This window comes from Mustela lutreola, chromosome 3, assembly GCF_030435805.1.
Source record: "Mustela lutreola isolate mMusLut2 chromosome 3, mMusLut2.pri, whole genome shotgun sequence".
Classification (NCBI taxonomy): Eukaryota; Metazoa; Chordata; class Mammalia; order Carnivora; family Mustelidae; genus Mustela; species Mustela lutreola.
The window spans coordinates 49765232-49784557 of record NC_081292.1 but is presented as its reverse complement, the minus strand read 5'-3'; the positions used below and the strand labels follow the sequence as shown (position 1 = coordinate 49784557).

Sequence of the window (19326 nt, the reverse complement as noted above, 5' to 3'; positions counted from 1 at the left end):
TAGAGATCACAAGTAGGCAGAGAGGCAGGCAGAGAGAGAGGAGGAAGCAGGCTCCCTGCGGAGCTGAGAGCCCGATGCGGGGCTTGATCCCAAGACCATGGGATCATGACCTGAGCTGAAGGCAGAGGTTTTAACCCACTGAGTCACCCAGGTGCCCCTTTTAACTCATTTTAACTGTTTTATCTGTTGGGTCAACTTGCTAAGTACTGAATGGTGAACTTCTCTACAGCTCTTTTTTTAATTAAATGCTCAGATCAGATCCATGGTAAGTAGAGACAGGTACATTAACCAAAATGCCTTTTAGTAGTGGAAATTTTCATTACTGCCGACATGGGTTTGTTTTTTAATTCACTCTTAACTAGTGACTGTCCCAGTAGGTCTATAAAAGGAAAATGGCAAGAGCACTGATTGCACCAGTGGTTTGCAAAATGACTCATTCAAGGGCAGAGTGCACAGAAGTACATTACAGAGACCCTCTTTATTGATCTCAATAGAGTGAACAAAGACACCTAATGGGGTGAAATAGTATCTACAATGCTCCTTCAGTTTCAAAAGACTTTCTTTTCCTTTGCAGCTATTTTCAGGTGTTAGCATTAACTATAAAATCCCTTATCCAGGCACCCCAATTTATTTGAGTCATGCTCTTTCTTTGTTGTAAACTAGGTTAATAATAATACTCACCTTGAAGTTTTTTTTTTTTTAATGATTATTAGAGATAAAGCCATATAGCAGATACACAGTAACAAAGAGTTTTTTTTTTTCTTTTTAACTGAATGTACTACTAATAATGGAACACTGCATGGGCTGTGGTTAAATAGGATGAGAGAGTCAAATGCTGGGGTGAATTGAGGACACAGGGCTGGATCAGAGTTTCTAAGACTTTGATTGATGAAATATATTAGCTAATCAGCTTTGAAACCATGAGACATAAATGTCCCCAGGGCATTTTCTAAGAAATGAATAAGGAATAAAAGGAATGTTTACAAGTGCTTTTCAAGAAAGAGATTCTTTTAGATTAGCTGCCTAGAATGGGGGCTTTTATGCATATGATCTTATTTATAAATTTTAAGACTTTTGTGGGTGGGGTAGAACCTGTTTTAGTATCTTCAGTTCAAAATGAAGAAAGAGGTTTTCATGGATGAGGAAATGAAACCATGTATCCAAACTCCAAAGTAAGTGTTAGAACTGGAACACTGAGTCTTCAAACTCTGCTAAGTGTTCTTCCCACAATGACAAATTGTAAAATCAAATTAACAGCAGCTTTCCTTCTATCACTTTTTACTTCATTATTATGAGGGTTCACTGATATGGTGAGCTCTTACCCCAAAACAGTCAGTATAGTTTCCCTAAATAGACCCAATAATGTAGGATTTGGTTTTGTCTGAGGGGGTTCAGGGTGTGATAAGGACCATCATCGCTCCTGAGTAAATGGAAGCTGTGGTTTTTTGCATTTCTACAACCAGTCTAGTTAGGCCCATAGAGTCATCCCACACACCCCTTCTCAGACTCTTTCAATGCCCACCTTCCCTACATTTCTCTGGAGAAGCCGCGCTACATGTGATTCAAATCCCCTAGTTTCAGTATAACTGGTGAATGCTTATTTCCACATTTCTACAAAAATTTACTTTATTTCTTCTAGTCCTAGGGGTGAAGCATCAGAGCACAGGATAGAGCATAACAGCTCCTCTTCCCTTATATTTCTAGAGCTGGAAGAAGAAAACAGTAAATACATATTAGGCTACCCACAACAAGATTTCAGAAAAGATTCCTGTCCTTTTAGCTGAAGATGAAACAGCAAGCTCTTAATGAAAGTCCTTCCTGAACTTGTCTCTTTTTATACAAAAGTTTACTTGGGCAATTGATTTAGCTGTTAGAGGCCATATGTCTTATTCTGAGTCTCCTCTATTTTTCTTTTAAGATATTTTTTCAAGTTGCTCCAGGCAATTGAGAGCTACCTAAATATACAACTTACACTATGCTGATATCTTAGATGAGTTTGGCTGTAAATGAAGAATTTTAAGGACTTCTAAAGTCTAATTCTTCCTTTAGCAACAACTCCATAGAGAGAGTGCACAGGGTTTCTCCTATGCAGTCTGAGGGCTCCTTCAGTTTCTGGAATCAGAAAAGAGTAGAGAGGTTGCTTGAACTGTGGCCTCAGACCTCAAAACACCAGAGGTAAGAGTGAAAGGCTATTGAAAGAAAACCTTCTGGTCGCATTCCCTTATACCTAGTTTCTCTGATCCTGTGGTGGAATTCTTTAACATGCAATATTTGGACATTGCAGTAGTAGTCCTAAATCCTTTAAGACTGCCCCAGCCTCTGCATTTCACTAGTTGGTAAAGTTCCACATAACATTTGGCCAAGTGCCCAAGGATTACAAAATGAGAGGATGACATGTTGGCAAGTGCCTTAGTTTTCCATCATCACCCAGGAGGCAGCCGGAACCAGTCTGGTGAGACAGAACTCCAGGAAAAACACCTCCTCAGGTTCATATCAACAATGCTTTTAAAAATGGAGACCCAAAGAATCCGAAGGAGTCCTTAAGAGGCATTGTGACTGAGAAACAAGCTCCAGTTAGAATGAAGCTTGTGAATTTGGACTTCCTAGCACAAATAGAGTTGATTTTATACAGTGATCTGATCTGGAGAAGATGAATTCCTGGCAGTATTATCAATTCCTCCTGTTGGTAATTCCTGAGGGTGCTAGCTAGCTAGGTTTACATTCAGCGTTCTTTCACTGTGATCTTTCATTGGTCCTGTCTAGGTTCCAAGAGTTCCCATGGCTTGCCTCCCTGCAGAGTTGGATGAGATTCTACTGTGTGGTTGCTTGCAGCTGGCATCAGCTGGTCATACACTTTTCTATCCTAATTTTGCATTTTGGTTAAGATTGTGTCTCTAGTCCTCCCTCAGCTTTTGATACCACCCATATAACCCCAAGTTCTCTGCTGGTAAACATGATATTGTTAATAAAGTCCAGTGGCTTCTTCCAAAGGAGCCTTGACTATAACATAAAGTCACTTCTGGGCATGGGGCTGACTGCCATTTGTTTTGGTTACCATAATGGCTTCAAAGGAATTAGTGTCACTTTAAAATAAAAGGTGACAAATAAAACTTTTCCTAAGGTTTCAAGTCCTTAAAACATAAAGTTGGAGTGTTGAGGAAGAAAAGAATCATTTTTAGCAGCAGGTAGACATCATGAAGTTTGAAGAGAAGAAAGATAGGGTATCTTTTATTAGATCAGATATTAGCATCATGTTCTGGCATGATGAACATACCTTCTGTATGAGATGAGTATGACATACACTCAAAAAACAGCCTAGAGAGGAGAGAAATGCCAACGATAATAGATGTGACCTTTCAGTGCCTTGGCCACTGGCATGGCGTGAAGGTAATCCTAGATCCCCCATTTTTCCATTTGGATGTAGCAGAGACTGACAGGGCAGGTGTCCTGCCCAAGGCAACTGATGTATGATTTGCCTTCAGTCTCCTTCCTATTTGCCTCTTGCAAAGCGAGCTTGAAAATCCAGTTCTTTCGCTAGCTCTGCAGAGAACCTATGGGTGAGGACCTGATATATTATCTGTTTCTTGGCTGCAATTTTCCCAATGAAAAGATTGATGATAAATAGAGGCACCTTAGAGATTTTTATACCGTTATTCAATTCCAAAGGATTGAAATGCAGCTCTGACAGATGACTTGAACTGCAGTGTCTAGATGAAGCTAAATTGAGCACAACTTAATCCCTTCATCATAATATGAACAAGGAACAAAACAAATGGCACCATGGCAGTCAGGCACTGCCTCAGGCACCACAAGTCTGGTTGTTGAAATTAGCTGTGAATTTATTTTGTAACTCACAGTTATTCACCTGCTGTCACTGATGTCACCAGCCTGCCTCATTAAACCTCAGGGCTGCCATCAAAATTATTCAACCCAACTCCATGTAGGGATGGGAAAAGTTTGCTGGGAACTCAGTGACCCATGCATGGCTTCCTTGGGGATAAAATCAGGATAAACAGCACTAAATGTAAGAGGGGAGAGCACCACATTCTGCCCTATTGTATGTTACCAAGTAGCCCTTATAGAATCTTCCTTCTCTCTCTTATCTGTCCCCACCTGGGAAAATGCTTAAAAGCAGGCCAGGGGGAATGTTATCATTCCATTCTGCAGTGACTGTGTGTGAACCTATCTTTTCTGGAAGCTGGACTCTGTTTCTGGTGCCTAGCTTGAGTCAGGCCTACTCTGGTATGCTTGGTTTTAGCTCTGTCTGGTGCCGTCTGGAGCAGCTTTTCTCCCTGGACTTCCGCCCCAGTGTTCCCACATGGACTCTAGCCTTGCCTTTGACTTGCAGTAGATGTTCCACCATGAGCACTGATGGCGACCTGCCTAAGGATGCATGCTCCTGCCCCACCCATCCCTGCCTGTCAGCTCAGCCCCCCTTCCAGCCGAGGATCCTCTTCTACCCAGTTCTGTGACTTGATACCAACCATTAGTTGAGCTCAGGTTCAGGTGACCGGAGGCCGAGAGGTTAGCCCAGAGAAGAGTTTAGGTCTCAGGAGCGAAGAAACAGGAGAAAATACAGGTTTCCATGAGCCGGGAACAGAGGCCAGTGTGAGCTCTCCAGTGATCAGAAGTGTGAGGAAAAATGTCTTGCCTAAATGAGAAAAAAGTGCAAGTAAGAAGTACATGAGCCATTATTAATTATGTGCCACACTAATGACTAACACGTGGCTATGCGTGACTCAGCTAACTTGGGTAGCATTTACGTTTTGAGTTTCTCCACATTGTGAAAAATCATTTATGAACATTTTTATTTATAACTTTCATTTTGGGGAGTAGTAAGTTCAGGTGGTTCTAAAATCAAGGATATAAAAGAGTACAACATTAAAAAAGAAAAAAAAACCAAAAACCCTTTCCCATTCTCTATCCCAGAGAGAACCAAAGTTATCAATTCTTTTTATACTCTTCTAGAGATACTTGATGTAGATATGTGGAGATAATTGCATATATTTTCTCTTTTTAAAGAATACAAGTAGTGTTATACTATATGAACATTTTTGGCCCCTTTTCTACTTACTGTGTTGGAATCACTCTGTAAAGAATATTTTCTTTGGGTTTTTCAATATTCTGTTGCATGGACTGTCATTGTTTATTTAGCCATTCCCCAACTGAGAGACATTCAGATTACTTCTAATCATTGTAAACTGGTAATATAATTATGTTATAATTGTATAAAGTCATTCATAAATATGACTTACTACAGATTCCTGTTGTTTGTATGAAACCCTCGGAGCCACATGTGTTTTAGAATTCAGAATTTTTCAGATCTTATAAGAGCAATACATTTCAGATAGTACATAAGTAATGGGGTCTAGAGGAGCATCCTATAATTTAACACATTACAATTTTTACAGCAAAATGTATGAATAGTCATAGTAAGTGGAATAAATAAGGACCATAAGTAGCATCACATCGGTTCAGGTCAAGTTTCACTCACATGTGAGTTCTGGACAAGTCAGTTCAGGTTTCTTGCAGAAAAAAATTTGGTTTTCAGGAAGTTTTGGATTTTAGGGATGAAGCGAGGCATAGTGGACCTACATTTTCCTCCCCTATGTTAGGTGTGTCACCACAATGGCAATATGGATGAAGGAAGATGATCAGATTTAGACTTGGAGAGACTGCCCTTGGGGACAATTTACTCCTTGTGTGACATTGTAGAAGTTGCTTGTATCTTTAAGTCTCTGTTTCCTTGCCTGAAAAATGGAAACAAGAATTCCTACTCAGTAGGATTGTAGTGAGGGTTAATGATATCATGTTTCAGGTGTCCGGCCTGGGATGCCCGCTACGTTTGGTAGTTGCTATCATTCTTCATGGCGGGGGGTGTCTAATATCAAAGAATTATGTCATTTTCTGCCGTGAACATTTGAAGATAGCAGGAGGAAAAGACAGGAATTTTATATAAGATTCCTAGGAGAGTTTTTAAGGAAAAAGGACCAATACCCAAACTTTGTCTTTATGGTTTAAGTTTATTAAAAATCTTTGGGCTGGACAGGGCAGGGCTGACCTAGGCTCAGAGTCAGGGAAATTCCAAAGACCCTTTGAAAATAAAACCTCCAGAAAGAACCTGCACAGTGGACTGGTCCCAAACCCAACAGGAGTCTGGGCCCATCAAGAACTGGGCCTAAGAACCTATCCTGCTCCAGACATCTTGTGGTCACACTTCCAGTCTACGGGACTTACTATTTTAGTTTATTTTTTTCGTCACTTAACAATTATCATTGATTATCATTGAATAATCACACGAGACTACTCAAGAAATTTACAGACATGGCTAAATCTTTGTAGGCGTAATAGTTTATTGGGGACTTATAAGAAAGAAGTAAACAACAAGCAAATCACTGAAAACTGTAAATTCTCTAAGGGAGTAAACTAAGTGGGAAGCAACAGGGGCAGGAATGGGCTATTGTAGATTAGGCAGACCGAGAAAGTCTAGGGAAAGAAATGCTCTTCAGGTTGAGAGGAGAAGGCACCAGCTATGCACAGAGGCAACCAAGGAGGAGGAGGGGGCAGTAGGGCAGTGGTAGAGGTGTGTGAGCCATTTTTTCTATCTGGAACACTCCTTGCCTATAACATCACATGACTGGTTCTTCTCATCTTTCCAATTTCAGATCCAGTGTCATCCCCTCAGAAGGCCTTCCTGACCTCGCTAAACTTAACTTGTCCTCTTTTGCTAGTCACTTGCTACCATCCTGATTTATTTCTTCAGAGCTCTAATCACCACAAAAATTTTCTTGTTTAGTTTTGGATTTGCTTATTGTGTGCTTTTTCCCTTTAGAAGGAAAACTGCATGAGAGCCCTGAGCATTTTGCTCAGTATCTGTGGGTGTCTAAATACTTGTTGAAAGAATAAAGGAAGAAACTTATGCAAAGATGCTAAGGTAGAAAAAAAAAAATCTCAGTTCACTCTGGGAAACAAAATTGGCCTTTGGGTCTTGTCCCATGCATGGCCCCCAGTGAACCCTGCTTCCTGGTATCCATGCCCTAATGTAGCCCCCTCCCATTATTGGCTTTGGGCTTAACCTTGTGACTTTTTTGTCCATTGGGGCCTCACCATAACACAAGCACAGGCTTGATATGTGCTTGTTTAGGACAGAGAGGAGCCACGAGGAAAGTCCTACCTGGTTTTGTCTCCTCCAAATAGAAATATTACTTGGAGAGCAAAGCCTGCTCATCCCAGAGTCCCAACTGAACTTAGTTGCCTGCCAATCCTCTAACTAACTACAGCTACATGAATGAGTCCAGGCAAAACCAGTAAACCAACCCTCCTATTCCTTTTACCCCTCATTGCCACTCCATAGAGTCATGAAAAAAAAAAAGGTTGTTTCAAGTCACAGAGTTTCTGGAAGTCTGCTACATGCAAAAGAGCTGAAGCAGAGCTGAGACATAGTTGGGCGGGGAGTGGTTTGAGGTGAGTTTAGAAAAGTGGACGGGAAGCGATCACTCAGGGTCTCCCACATATAAAGTTAGTTTATATTAAATGTGGTGGGAAGTGTTAACAGTTGGAAGGAAGAAATTATTTCTGAAGAGATGAGCTAGGAGGTTATCTACTGCTGCTTCAACAAAGAGGAAAGTCTCTGCACCAATTTCAAGCCTCAGGCCTTGAAACTGACAAGTTCTTTTTCTATAAGACCCTGCTATTATCTCTTACTCCTCACAACAACACTATAGAGTAATAAATAGTATTCTAATTTTAATGGATGAGAAAAATTAAGTTTAGATGGATTATACAACTTTGTTTAAGCTTTCATAGAGGTAGAGGCAATATTTTAACTCAGATCTGCTTAATCCCCAAAGCAGACTATTTTCACTATAAGAGATTGGATGGACTCTTGATTGACCATAAAGGGGGCTTTTGGTGCCAGGAAAATGAGGAAGTAAAAAGTTGTGAGACTTAGGGAGAAGATAAGAAGAAAGGAAGGGATGTCCCAGGAAAGCAACTCTGTCCTCCTACCGCATTTCTCCCAAACTCTACCCAATTATTGTGACCTTGAGCAAAAACGAAAACTATGATCTCTGAAGAACAATACTTCCTCATTCTAAATTTTCCACACTTACAAATTTTCACATCCCTTTACAAGCAAAAACAAAATTATTGAAGCATTTCTATAGTAGTTAATAGCTAAAACTTTCCTGGAAATAACTTAAATATCAACCAACAAGAGACTAGACATACATTGTGACATTATCATATGAGGGGATATAAACAGAACTACATGTATCAACACATAAATCTTAAAAACATAGTTAAGCAAAAAAAGTTAAATTGAAGAACAATGCACATAGTATAATACAAATTGTACAAAGTTTAAAGCATGCATAACAATGCAACATATAATTTATGGATCTTTACTATGTAGTAATCACAAAGAATATACTTGAGAAAATATACATCAATTTCAGGTGATTGTTGTCACTTTTAGGAAGGAAAACAGGGAGGGAATGGGAGTTGTAGATTAAAGACTTTAACTATCAACAAGTTCTTATTTTCTTAAACAACAACAACAAAAAAATACAAAAAACAAATATGGCAGGTAAAATCAAAGGGGTTATCTTCAAGATGGATTTTGTGAGATCCACAGGGCAAAGCAAAGTTGGTTAAGGGTCCAGGTGACAGACTGCAACAATTTGGGCACATTGAGCCCATCAGGTCACAAAACACTACATAGAAACTTGAACACAGTGAGAACTGAAAGATGTCAAGTGTCACTAGATACCTTGAAGTTGGGAAAGAACCACCAATTATACCCCTAGTCAGGGAAGTAGCCTTCCTGGGGGATTGCCAGTAGCCAAGGTGGTGGGGTGGCACCTCTTTCAAATTGCATTCAAACTGAGTTAACTAAGGCCACCATAGGAACAAGAGCAGCCATGTTTCAGAGCATCTGAAACCTCTTGAAGGATGCCAAGAATGAACAGGGATGAGGTTTCGATTGGCATAGAAGGGTGGGGGAATCTAGTCCAGCAAGTCAGAGCAAGGGACCAGTCACTTAATTTGTCCTTATAGGTTGGTGGGTGGAACCTGGGGAAATACAAGTTACACTTAAAAATAAGAAGACCTGGAATAGCTAACCCATAACCAAAAATGAAGTTCAACCAAATGCTAATGCTAACATCAGGATTTTTCTTATCTTAATTGGTGGAGAAGGTTTGAAAGGAGAAAGACACTACTTGGAAATTGAGGTGAGGCAGAAAAGGAAAGCCTTTCAGAAAGGAAAAGAACAATTTTTTAAAGGGTTGTTTTCTGTTTCTCTTCATCTGTGCAAAACCCCGTGGCAGCTGCTTGCAGTGGTACTTCTCAGCTTGTGGACAGCTCAGTGGGAGTTGCAAGGAAGCTCATTCAGCCAAGGCCCATGATAATGTGAGCACAGGTAGTATCTCTGAGCTCTGGCCTCTTTTAGATACCTCTTTTAGATACCCAGATTCTTGGAAGAACGAGTTCCAAGATAAACATAACTGGCTCGAAACCAGTTACTGGTATTATATATGATACACCAATAAAATAAATTCCTTGAAGAAATGTGGAAGTGTGTGCTGATGTTCCATACACAATATGTTTCCTGGTTGTAACATTTGATTAAAAAGAAGAAATCAAAACAAAACAAAACAAGAGATAAAGATACAGAAAGAACAATTTAGGTCTCCTGACATCCCGTTACATCAGCTAGTCTGGGGGACAAATCCCATAGCCATTCTTTCATAAATCCTTCCAGAAAGATTAAAAAAAAATTATGGGATTTTGAAAATTTTATCTTCTTTAACCCTATAATAATTCTGAGGCTTGGGTCCCTGGAATCTGAACCCATGATTCTCCTACTGAGCCAAGTCTCACAGGAGAGCTGAACTGTTTGCTGATGGTCATTGTCTACTGACCTCTCTGAAGGGAAGATGGCATAATTTAGGACTTCCACAAATAACAATCAAATAATGAGCTCACAATTTAAAGATCATTAACACTCATGAAGACAAGCAGTGGACACCTCAAAGGTATTTAAAAAGATAATAAAGAGAAAAAGCTAAAGAGATAACATGTGTAAAGCATTTAGCACAATACCTGAAATGCAGTGGGAGTTCACTGCTAGAAGCTCCATTCGGATTCCACTTCCTTTCTTCTCCCAACCTGCACTCTTAGCACGTGTTCTCCAACTACTATCACCCTGAGGTGAGCAACTGATCATGCAAATTCCCTCTCTCTGAACAGCTTTATGGTCCAAGGTTTGCGGCAAATGATACCTAGAGGGAACATAGAAGTTTCCTATTGGTGCTGCAACACATAGCAAAAATTTATTGGCTTGAATCAAAGCAATGGATGGAATTTTATTCTCTTAAGAGTTCTGATGGTCAGAAGACTGAAATGAGTCTTGGTGCTAAAATCAAGGTGTTGGCAGGGCTGTGTTCCCTCTGGAGACTCTGGTGGCCTTCTGGTTTCTTGCCTTTTCTAGCTTCTAGAAACTGCCTGCATTTCTTGGCGTGTGACTCCTTCTCCATCTTTAAAGCCTGCTGGCTTAAAGCATCTTCTCTCTCTCTGCTCTTCCCTCCTATATGGAAACTTGGGATTTTATTAGGCCAACCTGGATAATCCAAAATAATCTTCCCATCTCAGCATCCTTAATTTATTATCACTTCCGCAAACTCTCTTTTGTCCTGTAAGATCACAGATTCATGGGTTCTGAGAATTAGGGTATAGGCATCTTTGGAGGTCATTACTCAGCCCAAGGTAAGTGGAGGCAGAGAGCACTTTTCAAGGAGTCATTAAGTAGTGGTGGAGATTGGTGGTGGTAGATGGGGCTCTGAGGAGGAAACTGGATAAATGGGAATGAATTTCAGCCCTGGGCATAACTGGATTGGCACATTTAGGAAAAAAGATTCAGGGAAATTAGCTTCATCTTGAGCTGAAAAAGATCTAGGGATTTTGCTTTTTAAAGTGCCAGTATAGGGGTGCCAGGGTGGCTTAATCGGTTAATTGACTGCCTCCAGCTCAAGTCATGATCCCAGAATCCTGAAATTGAGCCCCGCATCGGGCTCCCTGCTCAGCGGAGAGCCTGCTTATCCCTCTCCCTTTGCTGCTCCCCTGCTTGTGTGCTCTTTCTCTCTGTCAAATAAATAAATAAAATCTTAAAAAAAAAATAAAATGCAGGTGTAATTGTGTGTGTGTAGGCGGGTATGGGAAGAGAGGGAAGAAGAGGAAGTTGAAATAATATTATAAGCTAGTAGTTTTATTATTACTGTGAAGTATATTGTTCTTTGGATATTCTTCAATTGATTATGGTTGATATAGCAGAAAGAAGTGGATTTTTCCACACTGTTATTTTATCTGGTGATCTTACTGAATTTTCTAAATTCTGATTGGCCACCCACTGATCCTATTGGATATTTTAAGCAGATAACATGAAGTATATTATTTTGAAGAAAACGTCAATCAATGCTGGTGTCAATAATGGACATACACACAAAAAACAGAGTGATTGAGAAGAACTAAGAATGTGTGGTTTGGCAAAAAGATTACCAATAAAATCATCCATGGGCACTGTTCACATTTATTCTCCTGTGGCACAATATCATGAAAGTGAGTCAGACTGATTTGGATGTGAGTCACATTTAATAAGAGCTATTAAGTCTATATTGATTTGCTAAGTCATTATGATTGGTACTTTGTTGCACATCTATTCACTCACAATTAGGAATGAAAGTAAAGGAAACATTTTTCTTTCTCGACATTTTTGCTTCAAGTCGTCCCTTGTTGCTTTTACAACTAATGAAAAAAAACTCCAGTTTCTTAACTTAAAAACTAACCTTTGCCCATCTTTTTCCAGCCCCGGTAGAGTCCTATGCACAAAGGCACAGCACAATAAATATTTCTGTTCATGCAGATAATAGATGCTGTCAAATGTTCTATCCGCTGGTCATTTAAGAAATGCAGATTTACATACTTTCAAGTCATATGTGTGGAAATGTTACTGTGTTAACTAAAAATTCATCTCGTCAGTCTTTCTGCTAAAGCATCGGCACTGAGTGACTTGCTGGTACTCTGAGCTCTTCTGTCTTTCAATGAACTCATGACTGTTCCTCCTGCCTCCAATATGGCAGTTAATATCGGTCTCATCACTGAGGGGCAGGGTCTAAGCCCACTAGTGTCTGGCCACTAAATGGTAAGATTCTAGGAATCTTCCACTACCTTTAGCAGATACTCAATCATACTCAATAAAGAGTTGTTAAAAGTTGGGATAGATCAACAAATGAGGTGAGTTTATTCATTTATTTCCATGTATCACTTGTGATATTGTGAACAAGGACTTGGAGCCCACCAGAATAAGCCCCACAAAGAACTGGAATAACAGAATTTTCAATCAAGTAAGACTGCTCTAATATGCACGAAGCTATGAAATATCTCATCTCTGGAAAATGTGCCAGAATCTTAGTACACCATTTTCGGGAAGAGATATCATCTCTCTACCTAAGACTTGGTCTAATCTTAGTACCAGAAACTTGAAACCTTCTAACTGGAGAATAAATAAGTTTCAATTTTTAATAGATCATAAACTGTGACAGAGAGTATCAAATTAGCCCAAGCATTAGCTACTCTGCAGTGGCAGCAGAGGGGCCTGTGGATAGAGAGCTGCAGAGAAGCCTGGGAAGGAGGTGTGTGCTCAGTGTGTGCTCATGGGACTGGCAGCAACAGCTGTCCCTGGGCTTTGTAGGCAGCCCTCTGCCCTCCCTCTAGGACCAAAAGATGGATGAGAAAAGCTCCAACAGCTCAGAAGTCCAAGAGGAGATGGTGGGAGGGCAGATGGGGCAGGGGCTTTGGGTGAAGCAGGATAATTAGATCGTCAGTCTATAAAACGGCAGGGATCTCTGAATTGAGTTACTGTATCTGCTTGAGAGTCTCATTGACATCAGTTATGAGAAAGGATAACTCCTATTATCTGGGGAGTGCACTTACTGGTGCATCACTTCAGAGCAACATGAAAACATGATGGGCACATAAATCTAGAATTAGATACCTTCAGCTCCACCATAATGGTTGATGAAAGGTGAGATTAAATGATTCTGAAACTTTGCCTGACCTGATAAACCTCCATGACTTAAGAAAGTGAACCCTGCTTGGCTGGACACAGCCGCCCTCATATTATTATGGTAAAAGGAATTTCTCACATTGCAGCCTGGGGAAGCCAAATATGGTCTTCATGCCGCAGTGTTCTGCACGCATCCGCACACAGAACTTTCAATTGAAGATTTGCAGTTGGAAGAATTGGTACAGCACTTAATAGACTTTGCAGGTGTTTTATTCTAAATAAAGTTATAAGCGTTGATCCACTTTTAATATTTAATTTTTTTTCCTCTTTTATCTTTAGTATAGCCTGGACTTGTTAATTTATTTTTTAGCTCATGGAGAACAACTGTGGCCATAATCTCTGAGCACACAGATGGAGAAAACTTAGATATTGGGAAAGATGACAATCTGATTGCATATCCATGAGCCCTCTCCAGTTAAGCCCAGTAGATCCCCCTTAGTCTTTGGAGAGAATATGCCTCTGCCATCTTCCAGTGTGCAGCCTTCAACTCCATCAGGCCCAGGGGAGAACTGCAACTCTGAGCTGCACCTGTTAATCCACACAGCAGAGGAGGAAAGAAGCCTACCGTCCCTTTCTTCTCCTGGAACATACGGAGGTCACCCCTTTCCCCCTTTGCCTCCAAAAAGAGACTTTTTAGGCCCTTTGCTCACCAATGGCCCCTAGTATGTGAAAAGATATTCTACGTGATCATTGTGTAGGAAGATTGTGTAGGAAGATGAAAATCAAAACAATGGGAGACCACTAAGATGGGGGAAAAATTCAAAACCTAGGTAGTATTCTTTAAATACTAAACATGAATCATTGGTTTAGCTCGAATCATTGGTTTAGAATATTTATTTAAATTATAAGTGGACATAGAATTGGGCCCCCAAATCTCATCTTCAGATGAGATTTCGGGCTACTGAAAAACTAACAGGAGAAATTTGAAATATAGGTACAAGGATGTTAATTGAATCAGGGTGTATAAAGGCAGGCATTTTGAAATAACTTTAAGGTAGATGGATGAAATAATGACAGTAGGCAGTTGTGTTTATATTATTTTAGATGTTAAAAAATGAATGGCAGAACAGCAGCACCATATGAGGTTGATTTTGTATATAATTTTTTTTATATATACACATGCGTTCAGTGAAGAGTGAGAGGAAGGATAGACCCCAATCTTATATCATGTGTTGCCTCTAAGGGAATATGATTGAAGGGAGGAGAGAAGAGAGAGGCAATGAGCTTTTATTCAGTGTATTATGTCTATAAACATTAACTACTTTTGTAATAAAATTATTTAATAATTTTTAATTAAAAACCTCATATTTAAAAATTCACAAAAGGAACAAGAACCATTTCTGCAGTTTTCCTCCATCCACAGACACATGTGAATCCAGCCAATGTGCTTCCTTCTGAAAACTGTTTTATCACCTTAAAAAATGGGGAATCTCCTCACCAGATGAACACTTGGAAAGATATTTTATTTCACCTGATCGACATGACAATTACACTCTTAGGTGAGAAAAAATGTCTTTGAAAAAACCAAGGTGAAAAAGTCCCACTCAGCTCCATGGCATAAGAAGTGAAAACATTCATATTTAGTGATTAGGGAAAAAAAAGGAGTCATAGTTCTGCAACACATAAAATCTTTGTTCCATGGTTCCTTTACATCACTGGCTCAAAGGTTGGCATGCATCAGAATCACCTGGAGGATTTATTAGAACACGGATTGCCTGGCCTCACCTTCAAAGTCTGATCGGTCTGGGGCAGAAGCTGAGAATTTGCATTTCTAATGAATCCCCAACTGCTGCTATTGGTGTAGTTCTGAGAATTACACTTGGAGAACTGCTGCTTTAAAAATATCCCTTATATGCCCTTTTTCAGAAATGACCGAGATCTCCAGAAGCAAGAACAGAAATAAAAGCAAGAGATACACAGGTGCTACCTGATACTGGATTGGAAAATAGGTATTACCCGCCGTTTAAGAAAAAAACGATACTGCGGCTGAACTCTCTGTTACCCTGCATTTGTTGTGATACTACAAATGCACTGAACAAATCCAAAGCATGCAAGCAAAATAGAAAGTTACTTATATGTCATCAAGTTTTATCTATTTTCTCTTCATTGTTTTTAAGAGAATATGAATTGTACGGTTTCCAGCTAGTTAGTCACATTAGAAAATTAAAAAACAAAAACAAAAACAAAAAACAAAACCAGAGCATATTGGAAGAAAAGAAAAGGGAGAATATTTGTAAATTGCACTTCTAATTAAAAAAACTTCTGTCTTTTGTTGCGGTATTTAATTCCTTTAAGCATATGGAAGTATATCTTCCCATTTTCTTTGCATAAAACAAACCATTAATGCCTTTTTGATGATTGCATTTCACTATGACTGAGACACTTGACATGCACAGTGTGTTCTCTTGGGTTTCTCTACAATTTTTTCAAGACCAACCCTTTGTCTTTCTTAAAATAAAACTGTATTGAAAAAAAGAAAAACGATGTTAAATATAATTTTGAGATATTTTGGGCGGCAGCATGCTATCCCTAAGATGTTGCAAGAGCTATGCCTTCAAGCCAAGAGGTTCCAGACTTGTCACCATCATGTCAATCTTACAACTTTCCCAACAAGGTCCTGCCTCCCAGAAATGAAGCCAGACTTTCTCCCCAGGCCAATACCAAGTCCTGGACAGAACTTCAACGGGAGGGCTTGGGGTCATGGGTTTTCTCCAAGGAGGCTCAAAAAATGCTTCCCTTGCAGTTGGAATCTGAAATGTGCAGCTCAGTGGCAGACCAGGACACCTACGGACATTTTCAACAAGTAGCCACTTTCCTTCTCCTCGAAAAGATTTGTACTCTGATCTCGGGCCCTTCTCCCTAAGTTTCTGTCCTGTTGCAATTAAATGGTACATAATAATTGCATGGCCATCTTAGATACTACTTTAAAATAACATTGTGAAAGCTCTTACTCATTTTAGGGGAAAGCAGAGGTCAAGATTGCCGTTTGTTAACAGATCTGTGAAATATCCATTTTCTCTTTCATGGTATTCTCTTTTATAGGTTCACAGATTCCTAACATTACCACTTGGCTACACTACTTTCGAAGTCATCCCAGATTGCCTATAATATATCTCTTACAACTTCCAGCCCATGTCCAAATTTTTCTAACCTTGGTTAGTTAGCCATCTTGAAACAAATTCACAAATTCTGTATTAATGACAGAAAATAGTTTAATAACCATAATTAACTTCTCCCAGTCACATCTGTGTTTTACATGGTGATTTTAAAATGAAGAAATACATGTAAACAAAGGAATGTCATGAAACAGTACAGGACAGCAAAGAAGAGATTTTTGGCCAGAACATCTTCCCAGGATCCCTCATTCCAACTTGACATGCTGTAAGAGTTGTACTTAATAGGAAACAAATGAACAACCTGTATTCTTAGTCTCTACCTGAAGGGCACTCTGCACTCTGATGGATTGATCTTTTTAAAAAAAAAAAATTTTATTTATTTTTTGAGACAGAGAGAGCACAAGCAACAGAGAGGGGTTGAGGCAGAAGGAGAAGGAATCCCTGCTGAGCAGGAAACCCAACACAGGGCTCAGTCCCAGGGCCCCAAGGTCATGCATGACCTGAACTGAAGGCAGATGCTTAACTGGCTGAGAGCCACCAGGGCACTCCGTGTGATGGTTTGAGCTTGAGGTCCTCCATTCGTCCTCAACTCCTGTAACTCATGTTAGTGTATTCCTTACGATTTGTAAGTTACATTTGCTTATGATTAAGAAACTGTGATAGTCTTTGACCTGTATTAGAGGTCAGGATTATAGTTCTATAAGTAGCTTATATATGACCAACTAACTAACTTATATATGACTAAACTTAGTATCTTTATATGACCAGCTAAGCTAAGGTCTTTGGGTTTTGGCTGCATAGATGTTGAGGTATCCATTTCCTGTGTGGTAAGAAATCACATGCACTGATGCTTTTGGAATTAGACTGAGAACTGAAAGGCAAGGGAGCTGAACCAGGTGCCTGTGATGTACCTTCCTTAGGGCTAGATGGTATGTAGAAGGGGTGAAGACTATGAAACAGAATGAGGCATGGTTGTACATGAAGTGTGTCACAAGCCCATCAGGACTTGTGTTTCATGTTCGTTTATATTTTTTCCCCTTCTCTTTGAAAATCCCTTCCTAACTCAGGTCTGCAGGGGAATAAGTTGAAGGTAAGCTTTGTTCAGACTTCACTAAGGTTCCTGCAGAAAAGAATCACAGTGACAGTGTTACCATAGGAAGAGTGAGAATCAGAGGAACCAAGTCAAAGTCCTCCAGACTTAGAAATTTCCCTTCTAGGACAGAAGCTTCAGAAGTTCTTTAAAATTTTAAAAACGAAAGTTTCTCTTTTTTCTATTTTATTTTAATTTTTAAATTAAGGCTGATGGAATCCTTATGGTCACTTTGGGTGATTTTATTGTAGTTAGTGAAACATCCTCACTTATTTCTATAAGCATGGAACTCAGAAATCATTTCTCGGTCTGTGTATTTGGCTTGGCTTGCTTATAAAAGTAGAGTTGTTTGTAACTTATACAAACTAAATAGAAAGTAATTTCAGCTTTCTAAAAACATTAAGTACTATCTCTATAATGTGTACAGATACGCTATTTTTTTTATGTCTTAGGATTTTTTCCTTTTTTAGTCAATACTTATTTTTTGTCCTTTTCCAGAAGTTATTTTATCAGTCCTATATTAAGGATGCACAATGTCATAAATCAATGAAACAGAACAGAAAGCCTGGAAATGGACCCACAACTATACGGTCAACTAATCTTCAAAAAAGCAGGAAAGAATATCCAATGGAAAAAAGAAAGCATCTTCAATAAATGATTTTGGAAAAATTGGACAGCCACATGCAGAAGAATGAAACTGGACTACTTTCTTACACCATACGTAAAAATAAGTTCAAAGTAGATGAAAGACATAAATATGAGACAGGAAACCATCCAACTCCTAGAGAAGAACACAGGCAGTAACCTCTCTGACCTCAGCTGTAGCAACTTCTTACTGGACATGTCACTGGAGGTATGGGAAACAAAAGCCAAGAATGAACTATTGGGACTTCATCAAGATAAAAAGCTTCTGCACAGCAAAGGTGACAATCAACAAAACTAAAAGGCAGCCTAAGGAATGGGAGAAGATATTTGCAAATGACATATCTCATGATAAGTGATTAGTATCCAAAATCTATAAAGAACTTATCAAACTCAACACCTCCCCCCAAAATGATCCAGTTAAGAAATGGGCACAAGACATAAATAGACATTGTTCCAAAGAAGACATCCAGGTGGGTAACAGACACATGAAAAGATGTTCAACATCACTCATCATCAGGGAAATACAAATCAAAACTACGATATCACCTCACACTAGTCAGAATGGCTAAAATTAACTACACAGAAACAACCAGGGTTCGTGAGGATGCAGAGAAAGGGGAACCCTCTTGCAACATTGATGGGAATGCAAACTGGTGCAGCCACTCTGGAAAACAGTGTGGAGTTTCCTCAAAAAGTTAAAATTAGAACTAACCTACAGTACAATTACACTATTTGGTATTTACCCAAAGGATACAAAACTATTGCTTTGAAAGCATACATGCACCCCAATGTTTATAACATTATCAACAATATATATATTATATATATATTATATATATATATATAGTACACACACACACACACATATGCACACACACACACTGGAATATTAGTCATCAAAAAGAATGAAATCTTGCTATTTGCAATTATGTGAATGAAGCTAGAGTGTATTTTGCTAAGTGAGGTAAGTCAGGGAAAGATAGATATAATATGATTTCACTCATATGTTGAACGTAAGAAACAAAATAGATGAACATATGGGAAGGGGGGAAAACAAATGGGGAAACATACCGTAAGAGACTTTTAATGATAGAAAAGAAGCTGAAGGTTGATGGAAGAAGGTGAGTGGGGGAAGGGATAGATAGGTGATGGGTATTAAGGAGGGGACCTGCTGTGATGAACACTGGGTATCATATATAAGTGATGAATCACTGAATTCCATTCTTGAAACCAATATAGCACTATATGTTAACTAACTAGAATTTATTTATTAAAGATTTTATTATTTGACAGAGAAAGAGACAGCAAGAGAGGGAACAGAAGAGGGGGAGTGGAAGAGGGAGAAGCAGGCT

At 39.3% G+C, this 19326-nt stretch overlaps 1 long non-coding RNA gene across 1 annotated transcript in view; it reads left to right on the top strand.

Annotated features, from left to right (window-relative positions):
* Positions 1-18439, top strand: part of LOC131826642 (uncharacterized) — a 62121-nt gene extending 43682 nt beyond the window's left edge. The window contains exon 3 of the long non-coding RNA XR_009351687.1: positions 17828-18439. This is a non-coding gene — a long non-coding RNA (uncharacterized LOC131826642). The remainder of the gene's footprint in view (positions 1-17827) is intronic.
* The last annotated feature ends 887 nt before the right edge of the window (positions 18440-19326 follow it).